Raw genomic sequence first — 17,201 nt, 5'->3', positions numbered from 1 at the left:
TGAAAGCACAGAGCCCCCCACAGGCAGCTCAGCTGGGTTATTTCCCTGGCTTTGCAGAACCCTATCCAACAGTAGCTGCTCACGGCTACCATGACCTTAGCCTGCACCCCAGACAGTTTCTAGTGGCTGGGGACAATTCTTTCTGTGTCCACACCAAGTGTTCTGTAGAGCCAGGGGATCAGGTTCTGATTCATTGAACTGATACACCCTGCGTTTGTCACCGGGACCGGAGGTCACCAAGGCAGGTAAATCCTTGTCCTGTGCTGTGTAGTCTGGTTCAAGAGATGGTCAACAAGGACACAAGAGAACGTATGATGGAGAAGTGTTTTTTGCAGGATATAAGACAACGATGCTCCTTAGATGGAGTTATGTAGAAGGTCAGTGAAAACGAGGGAAACCCTCAATGAGATAGACTGACACGTTAGCCTCAACAATGGACAAAAACACACCAACAATCATGAAGACGGTGCAGGACCAGGCAACGTTTTGTTATACATAAGGTCGCTATGAGGGAGAGTTGACTTGATGGTGGCTAACAACAACTGGGTTTTGTTGAACTGTCCCCAAAAAGATATGTTGAAGTTGTAACCTGTGACTGGGACCTCATCTGGAAATAGATGAAGTTAGTTAACATATGGCATACCTGGTAGAAGGGGCCCTAATCCAGTATGACTGGTGTCTTTATGAGAAGAAAGAGACACAGAAACACACACAGAGGGAAAATGGCCATGTAAAGACGGAGGCAGAGGTTGGAGTGATGCCACCATAAGCCAAGAAAAGACGAAGAGGTAAGGAAAAACCCTCCCCTAGATCTTGCAGAGATAGTGGGCCCTGTTGACACCATGCTTTCAGACTTCTGGTCTCCAGAACTGTGAGATGATACGTTTCTGTTGTAAGCAGCCCAGTTCGTGGGACTTTGTCACAGCAGCCACAGGAAACAAATACAGATGGAGTGATCAGGAACGCCTCCCTTAGGCGGTGACCCTGAAGCCACAGCCACTCGAAGATGGGGAGGACAACCAGCCAGGCAGAGGAAAGAGCCTGAGCAAAGGTACTGGGAAAGGAAGGAGCTAACTTGGAGAGCAGACAGTAGTAGTAAGCACGGGGTTCTTTTCTGGGGATTGTATTCTAAGGGCTGCATTTAACGGTTGCCTTTTTTCTGTAGGGGCAGCCGGGATGGGACTGGGATCAGTGCTGGGTGGGTGGACGATGCCATGGATGTCAGCCTACCAGCTTTCTCCTTCCCGTCTCTCTCCTCTCACCATAACCCTGAGCACTGTTTGTATAGAAAATAGGAAGATAGTTCGAGTTCATCAAGCAAATAGGTGTTGAACACACAGCAAAGAGAATTCGGAGGCCTTCTGCTGGACTTGGGGTCCCTTCTTTCCGAGCCACGATGGCGTTTTACATTAGCACAAACTGGTCCTAAAAGCCTCTGCCACTTCATCCCCAAACTTCAAGACTGCCATAAGCAAATACTGGCCTGTTAAGAAGATATTTGGAATACGTCACGTGCTAAGGACGGGCTCCGTTGTCATGGTTTATCACGTCGGAGACCACTCTTGGCCATCCAACGGCAAATAGACGGTCTAATCGCTTCATTAGATGACAATCGGGAGAAACAGTTGTTAGTCAATTATGCTCTCAATCTCCAAACTTTTTCATCTTGGGCCTCCCTCCCCATTCTTACTCCTGCTTCTTTATTTCTCTGTCTCGAAGAGCTAAATCTCAAGTCAGGCTGGGTTGTCTGAGAAGGGAAAGGGGGTGGCTGTCCAGGGGCCCCCGCTTTGGAGCTGGGCAACCACAGTGGACTTGAACCCAGTTTACTTTCTCCAGAGTTCATGTTTATCAGCCTCACCCCTCCTGCTCACCACTTATCTGCTGGATGTGGCCTAATTCTGTCTGGCATCCATTTTTTCTCTTCAGACCAGGGCTTCACACCGGTTCCAAACCCTGCTGAGAATTTACATTTTCACCCCCAGATACACTGAAGCAGAATCTACAATTGAACAAGGTCCCCAGGTGATTCTTATGCATAATACATTTTGAGAACCACTGCTCTACTAGTGAAGGAGCCCTGGTGGTGCAGTGGTTAAGTGCTCGGCTGCTAACCGAAAGGTCAGTGGTTCAAAACCACCAGTCTCTCCGCAGGAGAAAGATGTGGCAATCAGCTCCCGTAAAGATTACAGCCTTGGAAACCCTATGGGGCAGTTTTACTCCGTCCTCTAAGGTCGGAACGGATTCAAGTGACAATGGGTTTGCTTTGGTTTGGCTTTGCTAGTGGTTCTCAGAATCGCTCCTAACCAGCAGCATTCGCACTACCCGGGAACTTGTTAGCAATACAAACTATCAGCAGGGGCTCCAGCCATAACAAACGGATTTGAAGCCCTGCTTCAGTCCTGACTTTTCTATCTGAGGTTGCTCCTGGGTCCCACAGCTCAGCACCCCTAGCAAAGAAACATGACTTGGCCCCTGAGTTCAGGTAAAAGGCCCGAGAGGAGTCATGTGTCCATCTCTGAGCCAATCATCGTGACCGGGGGGGAAAGGAAGGTCCTGATTGGCCGCCCTGGGTCGTGTGGCCCCCCCCCCGCTGTGGGAGCAAGGTGTCTGCAGACCCGGGGGTGGGAAGGTCCCTCTGAGGAGACTTGGGGTGCTGATGCTGACGGGGGGACACAGATGCCAGACAGGCAGAAGCAGCCTCACCGGCACAGTTCCTGAAAGGGACTAAATTCTAGGTCAGGAAAATCTACTGTGGCTGCATTTTTGAGCCCAGGTTACCGCCACCTCCTCAGCTTAACGTCCCATCCCTAACGAAGGCGAAGGGGACACAAATTTCTCAGAGAAGACCTTGTTTCAGGGCGACAGGAATTAAAGAACCACCCGGGTCTTGACTGGAAGAGCTCCCAAATAGGATTTTGGAGGGAAAAAAGTAAAGTTTTTCTGCTTCTGAATGTTCGCCATTAATGAAGTCAAAGGACACTTATATGTACAGGCAGCAAACCTAACAGTTGGATTTTGAGGACCGACCAGATTTAAATCGAGGTGGGCCACCTATTGAGGAGAAGCAGCCCCATGTGGCATGGTTCCTTCTTATAAAATTGTGGGTACTCTTGAGGGCTAGCATTTCCGCCGTGAGGTCGTACCTGGGGTGTGACAGTTAAAAAAAATGGCACCAAGTTTTTTGACCCTTATGGACGTGTGTCTATACCTCTTCCCCCCTTGAATCTGAGTGGCCTGGGGACTGGTTTGACCTGCGGAGTATGGCAGAGATGACGCCGTGTGACACACAAGGCTGAACCAGAAAAACTCTGCGGCTTGGAGACGTCTTGGGGATGCCACTCTGGGGAAGACAGCCACCATTTAAGAAATCTGACTACCAAGTGTAGAGACTCTGGTCACCAGTCCCAGCACAGCCCAAGCTTCCTGCCATCCCTGCTAAGGCTGGGTGTATGAGCCAAGCCATCTCTGACCCTCCAGACCAGCCACCTGCCTGGTGTCATTGAGTAACCTCGCTGGACACCACATGCAGCAGAAGAACCACCCAGTGGAGGCCTGACCCACAGAACCCATAAGATATAATCAATGATTTTCACTCTGTGTGACTGAGTGTGGGGGTTATGCATCAATAGTAGTTAGAATGAGGCTTTTTAAAACAGAACCAAGCTGGTGATGGAGATACAAGAAGGTCGAGCGTGCCCACAGGAAAACAGGGGCCTGCAGGGGACTGCTTGGTCTCAAGGCGGTCAGTGGCCATCCGTGGGAGGCACTGACTCCAGAAGGCTGGCTCTGGAGCCGACAGTCTGGGTTCAAGTCCTGGTTCAACCAGCTGGGTCACATTGGGCAAGTTTGTCAACCACTTGGGGCCTCACTTTTCCCATCTGTGAAGTGGGACTAACTATGAATTGGAAACTGTGCGATACGGCACAGAAGAATAAAACTGGTGGCTTGGGGTTCAAGTCCAGCCTGCGGGAGTATCATGCTCACCCCTTCAAGTTGTTTTATGATTCGGATCAGATGCTAATTTAGAAATGGGGAGATTTCACAGCTTCTCTTGAAAAAAAAAATTGGAAGATCAGGCAAGGCTGGGCCCCCATTCCTTGGGGCACTGATTACCTGGTCATTTTGGCTAGTATAGGATGACTGGATGACAACTGTCTGCCACAGGCTGGACCCTGGTCCAAGGGCTTTGTGTGCCTCGGGTCATCCGACCTCAGCTAGCCCTAAGAGGTCTGTGTCATCGTTATTCCAGGTCCTGATGTAAGTGACCTCTCTCGATGGATGACTGAGGACCAGAGTGTGGTGAAGCCACGTCCCCGTGGGTAGTCACGATGAGAGCATGTTCCCTCTGCCCCCTGCCTGGTTTTAGCCACCACCCTAGGGGAAGCCCTACGGGGCAGTTCTTGTCCTGTAGGGTCTCTATGAGTCGGAATCGACTCGACGCAAAGGGTTTTAAAGGGCTCTAGGTGTAGACAGGAAGCCCCACACTGCTGAGATTAACTTCGGCTACTTAGGAGAGTGGGGTTCGTAGAAGAAATTAATTTTGGTTGTAGAAAAACGTGAGTGTGTGAGGTGAGCTTGTAGAAGAAGCCCCTCAATGAGCCAAAACTCTTGAAGCTGTCAGAGCTCTGAAAACATCAACCCATTTAATGCCCACAGCTCTCCCATCAAGGAGAGGCTGTTGTTCTGTCGGTACTTACAGAATGGAAACCAGGGGCAGAAAAGTTAATTTGCCCGAGGTCATCGAACAAATGGCGGTACACTTGGGACTGGACCCCAGGCAGTCTGCTCGCTGGTTTCCACGCAGAATACAATACTGCCTATATAGCCTCACCAGCAGCCCTTTGCTGGCAGAATTCCCAGGGAAGCAGGGATGGTGCTTCTCTGTGGCTGTCCATGGTCCGGGGGGAAGGAAGCCCCAGGTGGCCTGCCACAAGCAATGCTGGGTGACTGCTGGAGGGAACTGGAAGGCAGGAAAGACGCTTGCAGGAGGGAGGCAGATGGTTGCCCATCTCCCATCCAGGCTGGGCTGCAGGAGCTGATGTTTGTCACCTGCATCACGCAGACAGGGGGCCTGCAGTTTTGGTAATGACTGCCCGGTCGCCTTGGTGCACTTACAGCAGAAGCCAGGTGCCTGTTGCCGAGGGCGACAGGCTTGTTTTCTGTGTCTTGTCTGTCCTGGTGGCCAAGGGCTGTGGCTCCCACTGGGTGGCCTGTCAAGCTGTCCTCTAACTGACAGCAGCTGGGACCACTGGCTTCAGGGGCTAGAGCTACATTGTTTGGGCCCTGGATTGGCTTCTGTCTCTCCTTCAGGGCTTAGCCGCATAGCACTAATAGTAGTTGTTGTTATGTGCCATCGAATTAAATCCAACTCATAGTGACCCTATAGGACAGACTAGAACTGCCCCAGGAGTTTCCTAGGCCGTAATCTTTACAGGGGGAGCCCTGGTGGTGCAGTAGTTAAGAGCTCAGCTGGTAACTAAAATGTTGGTAGTTCGAATCCACCAGCCGCTCCTTGGAAACCTTATGGGGAAGTTCTGTTCTGTCCCATAGGGTCGCTACAAGTTGGAATTGACTTGATGGCAACTTTTTTTTTTTACATCTTACTCGCACAGAGCTGCTGGTGGGTTCAAACTGTCCATCTTTGATTTAGCGGCAGAGTGCTTAACCACCGCGCCACCACCAAAAAAACCCATTACCATCAAGTCGATTCTGACTCGTAGCACACCTACAGGATAGAGTAGAACTGCCCCATAGAGTTTTCAAGGAACGGCTGGTGGATTTGAACTGCTGACCTTTTGGTTAGCAGCTGAGCTCTTAACCACTGCACCACCAGGGCTCCGCTGTGCCACCGGTGCTCATTAAGTAATAGCTAGCATTGCTATAAAACAAACGAAACAGTTGCTGTGGAATGGACTCTGACTCGCAGTGACCCTGTCTGTGTCAAAGCAGAGCTGGAATCCATAGAGTTTTCAGTGGCTGATTTTCTGGTAGGAGATCACCAGGCCTTTCTTCTGAGGCTCTGGGTGGACTCGAACCTCCAGCATTGATTAGCAGCCCAGTGCGTTAACTTTGCACTGTTCAGGGACTCCAAAATTGCTCCTGATACCCGTTGCTGTCGAGTAGGTTCCAACCCATAGTGACCCTATAGGACATAGTAGAACTGTCCCACAGGGTTTCCAAGGAGTGGCTGGCGTATTCGAACTGTCGACCTCTTGGTTAGCGGCCTTGCTCTTAACCACTGTGCCACCAGGGCTCCAGCACTTACTGTATGCTGGGCACTGATCTAAGTGTTCGATTATCACTACAGCCTTGGACAATTGTATGGTTGTTATTTTCATTTTGCAGATGGGGAAATTCAGGGAAATTGCCTGAGGTCACACAGCTGGATGGCTGGCTCCAGACTCTGGCCTCGACTTCTTACTGAACCTTTTGGGAAGAGCTCCCAAGAAGAGTGGAGAGAATTCCTCTTTGGCTAAATCTTGCTTTGTGGTCCTTTTTGGGTGGTTCCTAAATGTCTAGATTGATGGGGGGAAAAAAAAATCACACTCCAGTGAAAAAGATCAATTGCCGTGTAAGGTTTCCAAGGCACACTGATGCTGTCACAATCCCTCTCATTTGCTGGAGCCTCTAATTAGGTTTGGAGTGAGAATCAATTCATGTGTCATGAAATTTTAAAAGACAGCGTTCCATGAATGGTACTTCCCATTATTCTAGCTTGATTAAATTCGCGGGTTTTTTTTTTTTTTTTAAAGCTGCTATTTATACTCTTTAAAACAATAGAGCTTTCAAAAGGATTCTGACTCTTAAGTCTTCATATATGATTTCTAAGGAAGTGGAAATTTTCAAATTTTCATAATGAATGTGTTTTCGTGGCTTTCTTTTCTTTCTTTTTTTTAAAATAATCTCAGTCGGCAGTGTCTCTTTCCCCCTTGATGAGAACCTCAAGTTCTTGCCAAGGTATGTATCACATAATTGCTTTCATGTTCAGACTCGGTAAGACTGCTTTGTAAATGGCTGGGACACAGATGTGACAATTCTGTTAGGCCCAGGTTCTTGCACAGTTGACCTTGCAAATTGAATTTGGAGAGGTCAGCACTTCTGCCTGGCTGCTAGATTTCATGTTCACGATTTGGGGAGAGGCCAGGGGAAGTGTGGGCTGGGATCTCTGTGCATGGGTGAGGATAGCAGGGCAGCCTCCCGCATACCCCGTACTGCACTCCACCTGCTGGCATCTTCCTCAGCTCCAGACAGAATGCCGGCAGCCCATGATGGATGGGTTCCTGCCTGCCATGGTGTTATTAGCCACTCTGCCGAGGTGACAATGTGATTTTTAATATTTCATCTTCAGACCTGAGGTTTATTTTTAGGTTGGGAGTTATCCAGTCTTCCCCAAGATAGAACCACGAAAGGTCAGGGCATGATTCTCGACCCTGGCTGCAAGGCGGAACACCTGGGGAACTTTCAGCATACCCATGAGGGAACATTTTCAGGTGTGGGAAGTGTCACAGATTTTGATCCACACGTTGGTTACTTGAGTTTATATGTGTCTGAAAAATAGTTGTGCTGCACACATAATGTTAAGAAGCCCTGGTGGTGCGATGGCTAAGTGGTCAGCTGCTAACCAAAAGGTTGGTTTGAACCTACCCAGCGGCTCCACAGGAGAAAGACCTGGCTATCTGTTTCTGTAAAGATTACAGTCAAGAAAACCCTATGGGGCATTTCTACTCTGCACCCATGGGGTTGCTATGAATCGAAAATGACTCGATGACACTGAACAACGACAACACGTGAGATTTGTGCACTGGACTATATGTGTGTTGGACGTCAGTGGTAAAATTCTGATTTCCAGGCCCTAACCCTGAAGTTTTGAGTCTGAGGATGTAGAGGAAAGCCTGAGGGTTGGTATTTTTTTAAAACTTGCCATGGAGAAATCATGGTTTTGGGCATAGAGGCACAATTCAGGCATGGGAAACCCTCAAGAGTAAGATAGAACTGCAGAATCAAGGGTAAAGTCTGTAGAGAGGATAGTGTGTTGTGAGGCAGAATGACGTATATCATTTCAGGCTGGAGCATTTCAGTGCTTCTTTGGAGGTGTAAGACCCTCCAAAGCTCTGTCTTCCCTTTGGGGTTGTTTGAGAGCCTGGCCCTGAGTGATTAGGATGGACAGAGCCCCCTCCTTCCAACTTGCCATGGACATGTAGTGGGAGTGAGAAGTAAGCCTTGGTTGTTTGCTATGTATTTGTTACTGCAGCAGAACCTGACTGATACTTGTTCTTGCCTTGGGCCTTGAATAAAACTGTTGCCGTCGAGTTCATTCCAACTCATATCAACCCTATAGGACAGAGTAGAACTGCCCCATAGGGTTTCCAGGGAGTGGCTGATGATTTGAACTGCTGACCTTTTTGGTTAGCAGCTGAGCTCTTAACCACTGTGCCAATGATGCATAGAATTTCCGCCACCAGAGGAGGAGTGGTGGAAGCCGACTGGACAAAGGCTGGGAGATAGAAATGTGCATGGTATATACTGGAGACACAGAGAGCTTAGTCAGGTAGGGTCATGGAGTGGAGGATGACACTGGTTAGAGAGGAAATGACCTCAATACTTCAGGAAAGATTGTTGGGTGCTGGGATGATATTAGTGGTTAAATTAAGTGATTTTTTCCCCTTCATTTGTTTCCCTGTGTCTGCTTGGCTCTTCCCCTCTATCAGGCAGCTGGGCTGCTCTGTATACATTGCACCAGGGAAGATTTATGAGAACAGAAAAAAAAAGAGAGAGAAAGGAACTGTTTCATAGCGTTTCCTCTTAACAGCCTAGGCTTTTGGGGAACTGAAAGGACACAGAGCACAAACAACCTTGGGAAAAAAACATGATGAAGAGCAGGTGTCTCTGCACTGCTCCTTCTCGAGAGCGGACTAGAAGAAGATTCTGGAGACTGGGCAGAGGGAGAAGCAGACTTGGAGGAGAAGCCACGAGAGAGAAGACATTAGTGAGTCTGAGCAAGGGGTCCCAGTCCCTGGGCTGAGCCCCTGTAGGCAGCAAAGCCCTGGATTCCTTCTTGGATCTAAGAGCAAAGGGGCCCTGTTTTTTTTTTTTTTTGGTGGGGGTTAGGCCTAGGCAGGTAGCAAGTCATAGGAATGCTTTGGCTACAAGTAACAGTACCCAAATAGTAGAAAGTTAAAGAGTTCATAAGTAGGCTAACAACATCAGGCCTGTAGGGCACCATCTTTGTGAGTTTCTTGGCCTTATCCCCGTGGTCACAAGATGGCTGCTGCAGCTACGCCGTCACATCCTCACACATCTGTGTCAGTGGTGGGGTGTGTGTGTGTGTGTGTGCTGGGTGGGGGTCGGGGGAGCCAGTGCATTAGAAGTCTCTTTGTGGTCCTTATTTTACCAGGGAGCAGTGTTTACCCCAAAAGGATCTTCAGCAGCTTTCCCCTCCAGTTCATTGTCCGCAGCTGTCTCATGGCCACCCATAGCTACCAAGCGAAGCTGAGAAGCAGGTGTCTAGATTCTTTAAAAAAATTTTGTTTCTTTTGACATAATTTCAGACTTAAAGTTGCAAGAATAGCACAAAGAATTCCCAGATATCCTTCACCTGAATATTAACATTATGCGTTTGCTTTATCCTTTTCTCTCTGCATGCGTATGCGCGTACACACATACACGTACATGTATCTGTTAATATATATTTGTTCTTGTTAAAGCGTCAGTTGCTGATATGTCCATTTATCCCTAAATCCCTCATTGTGTATTTTCTGAAAACATGGACATTCACTTACATAACCACACAACAATTACCAAAATCCAGAATTTAACACTGAAACAATACAGTTATGCAATCTACCAACCTTTTTCAGATTTTGCCAATTGTCCCAGTAAAGTCCTTTATCGCAAAATAAAACCCGAGATCAGACGTTGCTTTCAGGCATCCCATCTCTTTAGTTTCCTTTAACCTGGAGCTCTTTCTGAGTCTTTCTTTGTCTTCGGTGACATTGGTATTTTAGAGAGGACAGGCCAGCTTTTTTGCAGCCTGCTCCATACTTTGGGTTTGTGTGTTGGTTCCTTTGTTCAGATTCAGTTAGGACCTTTGGGCAGGTCCACACGGAGGTGATGGGAGTCATTTTTCTGGTGCATGATATCGGGAGCCACATGCTGTTTATTAGTTACCATTACTGGTGATGCTAATTTTGATCACAGGGAGAAGGCGGTGTCTGCAGAGTTCTCCACCGTTAAAGTTATTATTTGTCATTGTTTTGTGCCATAAAGACAATTCTTACTCATTGCAACCCTATAGGACAGAGTAGAACTGCCCCATAGGGTTTCCAAGGCTGTAATCTTAATGGCAGCCGATCTCCAGGTCTTTTCTCCCGTGGAGCCGCTTGCTGGATTCGAACCGCCAACGTTTCTATTAGCAGCTGGAAGTTACCGTTTAGGTATTGGGATTGTTCACCATGGAAGTAAGAAGGCTTTTGGGTCCTGGCCCACAGAGTCCACCACAGCCTGGCACATCTGCGTTTGAGGGACTGTGGTTCTTGTCTCTCCACTTGTCATTAATTCTGAACTGAGGAGGAAGAAGGTCTTCGGGAAGAAACAGATTCAGTTCTCTTCTTTAGCTACACTTTCGAAGGACCTACTGTGTGCCAGGCCCCTGGGCAAGGTCTCATAGAATACACAGAATAAGGAATGAATGAATGCATCCCACCCTTGCTGAGCTTCCTGCCCAATGGGAGAGACCAACTGTCTTAGTTATCTAGTGCTGCTATAACAAACACACATGTGGATGGCTTTAACAAAGAGAAATTTATTTTCCCAGTTTAGGACTCTGGAAGTCTGAATTCAGGGCGCCAGCTGTAAGGGAACACTTTCTCTCTCTGTTGGCTGTAGGGGAAGGTCCTCGTCATCAATCTTCCCCTGGGTCTAGGAATTTCTCAGCAGAAGGACCATGGGTCAAAAGGATGCACCCCACTCCCGGCTCTTCATTCTTGGTGGTAGGAGGTCCCCCTCTCTCTTTGCTTGCTTCTCTCTTTTATATCTCAAAAGAGATTGACTCAAAATACAACCTAATCTTGTAGATTGACTCTAGCCTCATTAACATAACTGCCTCTAATCCAGCCTCATTAACGTCATAGGGGTTAGGATTTATAGCACATAGGATAATTACATCAGATCAAAAAATGGTGGACAAGCACTCAATGCTGGGAATCATAGCCTAGCCAAGCTGATGCACATTTTTGGGGGGCACAGTTCAATCCATAACACCAACCAAACCAAACCAATTGAGGTCAAGTAGACCCTGACTTATGGTGACCCATTGTGTGTCAGAGGAGAACTGTGTTCCATATGGTTTTCAGTGGCTGATTTTTCTGAAGTAGATCTCCAGGCTTTTCTTCTGAGATGTTCCAGGTGGACTCAAACCTCCAACCTCTCAGTTAGCAGCTGAGCGTGTTAATCTTTGCACCACCCAGGAATTCTGATAGGAGGGAAGAGAACTAATACTTCTTGTTCACCTACTTTGTGCCAGGCCTCAAGTTAGGCACTTCACATCCAGGATCTCACTCAACTCAGTAATCAGCCCTGTGATGTCAGAGCGGTCACTTGGATAATGATTTTGAGGGGACTTTGCTCATTTTGAACCAGAGAAACAACTCATAGCTTTCTCCAGCTTCTGAATCTGCCTAACCTCACTTGAGTACAGTTTTTTAAAAAGCATCTGAAATATCTTCCATATCAAGTATTTCAAGGACCTAATTATGAACTTCATTATAATTGGTCATTAGTTATATTTTGTTCAATTACTTTAACAAGTTGCCAAATGGAACACAAAGCCAGCAATTAGCATTATGTAACAAGAGACTCAAATTGGGCTATGGAATGTTGTCTCTGCTGGCGTATTTTTCTTTTGGAAGAAGACAAACTGAAGGTGGTAGCTGGCCCCTTGGTCAGCTCCCTGGCTCCACCTAAGGCACAGTGTCATGGACTGAATTATGTCCCCCCAGAAATGTGTGTATCAGTTTGGGTGGGCCATGATTCCTGGTATTGTGTGATTTTCCTGTATTTTGTAAATCCTGCCTCTATGATGTTAATGAGGGAGGATGCGTGGCAGTTGTGTTAGTGAGGCAGGACTCAATCTACAAAGTTGGAACGTGTCTTTAGGCAATCTCTTGGTATAGAAAGAAGTGAGCAGAGAGGAGTGGCGGGCCTCATACCAGCAAGAAAGCAGTGCCCGGAGCAGAGTGTGTCTTTTGGACCCGGAGTCCCTCCGCGGAGAAGCTCCTAGTCTAGGGGAAGATTGATGAGAAGGCTGACAGAGAGAGAAAGCCTTCCCCTGGAGTTGATGCCCTATAAATTTCTCTTTGTTAAAGCCATCCACTTGTGGTATTTCTGTTATAGCAGTACTAAATACACATGGAAAGCAGGCTTTTCTTTCCCACAAAGGTTCTTAGGAAAAATGGAAATATTTGAGGACTGTGCTAAAAATATTCTAGATAGTGAACATAGCTAACAGTTATACGTGGCAGGCACTGTTCTAGGCACAACAGCTCATTTGCTCTTTACATCAGCTCCCCGAGGTGGGAGCTATTACTTCCCCTTGTTTACAGATCAAGACACAAGGTTTGGGTGACTTGCCCCAGGTCACACAGCTAGGAAGCACTGGAGCCGGGCTCAAACCCAGGCGGGTTGACTCCAGAATCCATATTCCTGACTTAAATCACGCTGATTTATTGAGTCTCAGAGGAAAGATGTATTTAAAAAAAGACAAATATAATTACAGTACTCATTTTATCCAACAGGAGGCTATCGTTGAGGTAAACATGGCCTTGCTTTTGACGCATTTAATTGTTAATATCTGAATGTATCTTTTTTATTGTTGTAAATATGTAACAACAAAACTTTTGCCAATTCAGAAGTCTTGTACACTTCAGTGTCCATCATCTCCACTTAATTTTGTTGTTCCATCATCTCCATTCTTGAATTTTTCAATCGCCCTTAACAGAACTCAGTGTCTGATATCTGAATGTATTTTTTTTTAAAAAGTCAGTTGCCACCGACTTGGCTCATGGTGACCCCATGTGTGTCAGTAAGTAGAACTGCTCCACAGGGTTTTCAATAGCTGTGATCTTTTAGAGGTAGATTGACAGGCCTTTCTTCCAAGGTACCTCTGAGTGGATTTAAACCACAAGCCTTTTGGTTAGTAGTCAAGCACTTAATTGTTCGCACCACCCAGGGACTCCTGACTGTATTTTAGAGGCAGGAATATGAAGGCAACTTTCTAAAAGCTGACCTGGAACTAGATCACAGTGCTTTCTCGTGTGGCTGTCATCAACCCAGCCACGATGGCTGAGGGGATGAAGCACCCTGGGGACAGGCTGAGGTCCCCTGTCCAGAATATCTGATCTGTGGCACTGTTTTGACAGGATTCCATCAACTAAAATGTTCATTTGTGGAGCCCAAAGAGGCTGGCTTGACAAAGGATGTTAGTCAGCTTCTCTGGAGTGTAAGTGACAGAAACCTAACTTACCTGGCCTTAAGGAAAACAAAAGACTTTATTGGTGAAAGCATCTGGAAAGTCCAAGAGTGGATCTCTAACATGGATCCGGGACCTCACACAATGTCTTTAGTGCTCTCCTCCATCTCGCCGAGGGTTCTGCTTTCCTCTGTTTTGGCATCACCTTCTGGCCAGCTCTCCTCACACGTGGCAAGATGGCCGCTCCCATGGAGGTGGCTGCTTGGCTCTCCCTTCAAGGGAGAATTTGCCATTCCTCAGAGAGAGGAACCAGCCGAGGCCTCTCTGTGAAGCTCCTGCCTGTGTGTCCTCACATTTTCTGTCTCTCTGCTTCCCCATGCCTCGGGTCTCCCTGACTGTGTCCCTCTCTGCTTATCTTTTTCAGTCTCTGCCTTTATTTTCCTCTCACTCACTTTCTGTATCTCTGTCTCTTTCTTTCTTTCTCTCTTTCTTTCTGTCTCTCACTCTGTCTCTTTCAAGTATGTCTCTGTTTATCTCTGTCTCCCCCTCTCTATCTCTTTCTCTATGTCCTTTCTCTGTCTCTCTGCCTTTCTGTCTCACAGTCTTTGTCTCTCTCTTTCCCCCATTATCTTGCTATCTCTCTGTCTCTCTGTTTCATTTTTTCATTCATTCTGTTTGTCTCTCACCCTGTCTGTCTGTCTCTGGGTCTGTCTGTCTCTCTGTCTCTCCATATCTCCGTCTCTGTTTCTACTTTTCACTCATTCTGTCTTTCTCTCTCTTACTGCCTCTCTTGTTTCTCTTTTTTAATTCATTCATTATTTCTGTCTGTCTCACGCTGTCTGTCTGTCTCTCCCTCCAGCTCATCCCCACTCCCAGCTCTCCTCACAGCATCCATCTGGGCTCTGTGCTGTCAGTGTGAGCCCCTTCCAGATGGTGTGATGGATTTGGGTTGACAGCCTGGTGTGCTAATGACACAGAGCTGATTCTTAATAATGATGAAATGTGATAAAACTTCATTTGGAGCAGATTGAGGTACCTGGTCACAGCCACACGATCTGCCTGCAGTCCTGGCACCCGGACAGATGGGTTTATCTGGATCCCTCTATCTCTGAGAGGGATGCAGCAAAGGCCGGTGCCCTCTCAAAGCAGCTCAGGGCCCAAGGGGGCTTATAGTAAGTGCACCATTCCAGAGCTCAGCCTACAGACCCAGTGTGCGTCAAACAGGGTTGTGTTGTGTGCTGTCAAGTTGATTCCAACTCATAGTGACCCTGTATGACAGGGTAGAGCTGCCGCATAAGGTTTCCTAGGCTGTGATCTTTATGGGAGCAGATCTGGTCTTTTCTTCCACAAAGCAGCTGGTAGATTTGAACCTCCGATCTTTCGGTTAACAGCTGAGCTCTTAACCATTGCACAACTGGACAGAGCTGTCAGGGTACCTTTACGTGAGCAAAAAAGGATTGGCTCCAGATGATTTAAGCTGAAGTTGTTGTTGTAGTTGTTAGGTGCTGTTGAGTCGCTTCCAACTCATAGCGACCCCGTATACTAGAGAACAAAACACTGCCCGGTCCTGCGCCATGCTCACAATCATTCTAAGCTTGAGCCCATTGTTGCAGCCACTGTGTCAATCCATCTCGTTGAGGGTCTTCCTCTTTTCCACTGACCCTGTACTTTACCAAGCATGATGTCCTTCTGCAGGGACTGATCCTTCTTGATAACATGTCCGAAGTCTGTAAGATGTAGTCTCAGCATTCTTGCTTCTAAGGAGCGTTCTGGTGGTACTTCTTCTAAGACAGATTCGTTTGTTCTTTTGGCAGTCCATGGTATATTCGATATTCTTCGCCAGCACCACAATTCAAAGGCGTCGGTTCTTCTTCGGTCTTCCTTATTCATTGTCCAGCTTTCACATGCATAGGAGGAGATTGAAGATACCACGGCTTGGGGCAGGCGCCCCTTGGTCCTTTGCAGCAGATTTGCCCAGTCCAACACGTCTTTTGATTTCTTGACTGCTGCTTCCATGGGTGTTGATTGTGGATCCAAGTAAAATGAAATTCTTGACAACCTCAGTCTTTTCTCTCATTCTTCATGGTTGTTGCTTATTGGTCCAGTTGTCAGGATTTTTGTTTTCTTTATGTTGAGGTGTACTCCATACTGAAGGCTGTAGTCTTTGATCTTCATCAGTAAGTGCTTCAAGCCCTCTTCATTTTCAGCAAGGAAGGTTGTGTCATCTGCATAAGGCAGGTCGTTAATGAGTCTTCCTCCAATCCTGATGCCCCGTCCTTCTTCATACGGTCCAGCTTCTCGGATTATTTGCTTAGATACAGATTGAATAGGTATGGTGAGAGGATACAACCCTGATGCACACCTTTCCTAACTTTAAACCATGTAGTCTCCTTTCCCCTTGTTCTGTTTGATCTATGTACATGTTCCTCATGAGCACAGTTAAGTGTTCCAGAATTACCATTGTTCGCAATGTTATCCATAATTTGTTAGGATCCACACAGTCGAATACCTTTGCATAGTCAATAAAACACAGGTAAACATCTTTCTGATATTCTCTGCTTTCAGCCAGGATCCATCTGACATCAGTAATGATATCTCTGGTTCCATGTCCTATTCTGAATCCAGCCTGAATTTCTGGAAGTTCCCTGTTGATATACTGTTGCAGCCGCTTTTGAATGATCTTCAGCAAAATTTTACTTGCATGTGATGTTAATGGTATTGTTCAATAATTTCCACATTCAGTTGGATCACCTTTCTTGGGAATAGGTATAGATATGTATCTCTTCCAGTTAGTTGGCCAGGTACCTGATTTCTTGGCATAGGCAAGTGAGCACTTTCAGCGCTGCATCTGTTTGTTGAAACATCTCAATTGATATTCTGTCAATTTCTGGAGTCTTGTTTTTCACCAATGCCTTCAGTGCAGCTTGGACTTCTTCCTTCAGTACCATCGGTTCCTGATCATATGCTACCTCTTGGAATGGTTGAATGTGGATCAATTCTTTTTGGTATAATGACTGTGTATTCCTTCCATCTTCTTTTGATGCTTCCTGTGTTGTCTGGTATTTTCCCCATAGAATCCTTCAGTATTGCAACTTGAGGCTTGCATTTTTTCTTCAGTTCTTTCAACTTGAGAAATGCCAAGCATGTTCTTCCCTTTTGGTTTTCTATCTCCAGCTCTTTGCACATGTCATTATAATACTTTACATTGTCTTCTCGAGCTGCCCTTTGAAATCTTCTCTTCAGTTCTTTTACTTCATCATTTCTTCCTTTTGCTGTAGCTACTCCATGTTCTACAGCAAGTTTGAGTCTCTTCTGATATTCATTTTAGGCTTTTTCTTTTTTTCCTGTCTTTTTAATGACCTCTTGCTTTCTTCATGTATAATGTGCTTGATGTCATTCCACAACTCGTCTGGTCTTCAGTCATTAGTGTTCAACGTGTCAGATCTATTCTTGAGATGGTCTCTAAATTCAGGTGGGATATTCACAAGGCTGTATTTTGGCTCTTGTTCACTTGTTCTAATTTTCTTCAGTTTCAACTTGAACTTGCGTATAAGCAATTGATAGTCTGTTTTGCAGTCGGCCCCTGGCCTTGTTCTGACCGATGATATTGACCTTTTCCATCGTCTCTTTGCATAGAGGTAGTTGATTTGATTTCTGTGTATTCCATCTGGTGAGATCCATGTGTACAATCGCTGTTTAACTTGATGAAAAAAGATATTTGCAATGAAGAAGTCAT

Source organism: Loxodonta africana, chromosome 19 (assembly GCF_030014295.1).
Source record: "Loxodonta africana isolate mLoxAfr1 chromosome 19, mLoxAfr1.hap2, whole genome shotgun sequence".
Lineage (NCBI taxonomy): Eukaryota > Metazoa > Chordata > Mammalia > Proboscidea > Elephantidae > Loxodonta > Loxodonta africana.
Note: the sequence above shows the minus strand (reverse complement) of the source record.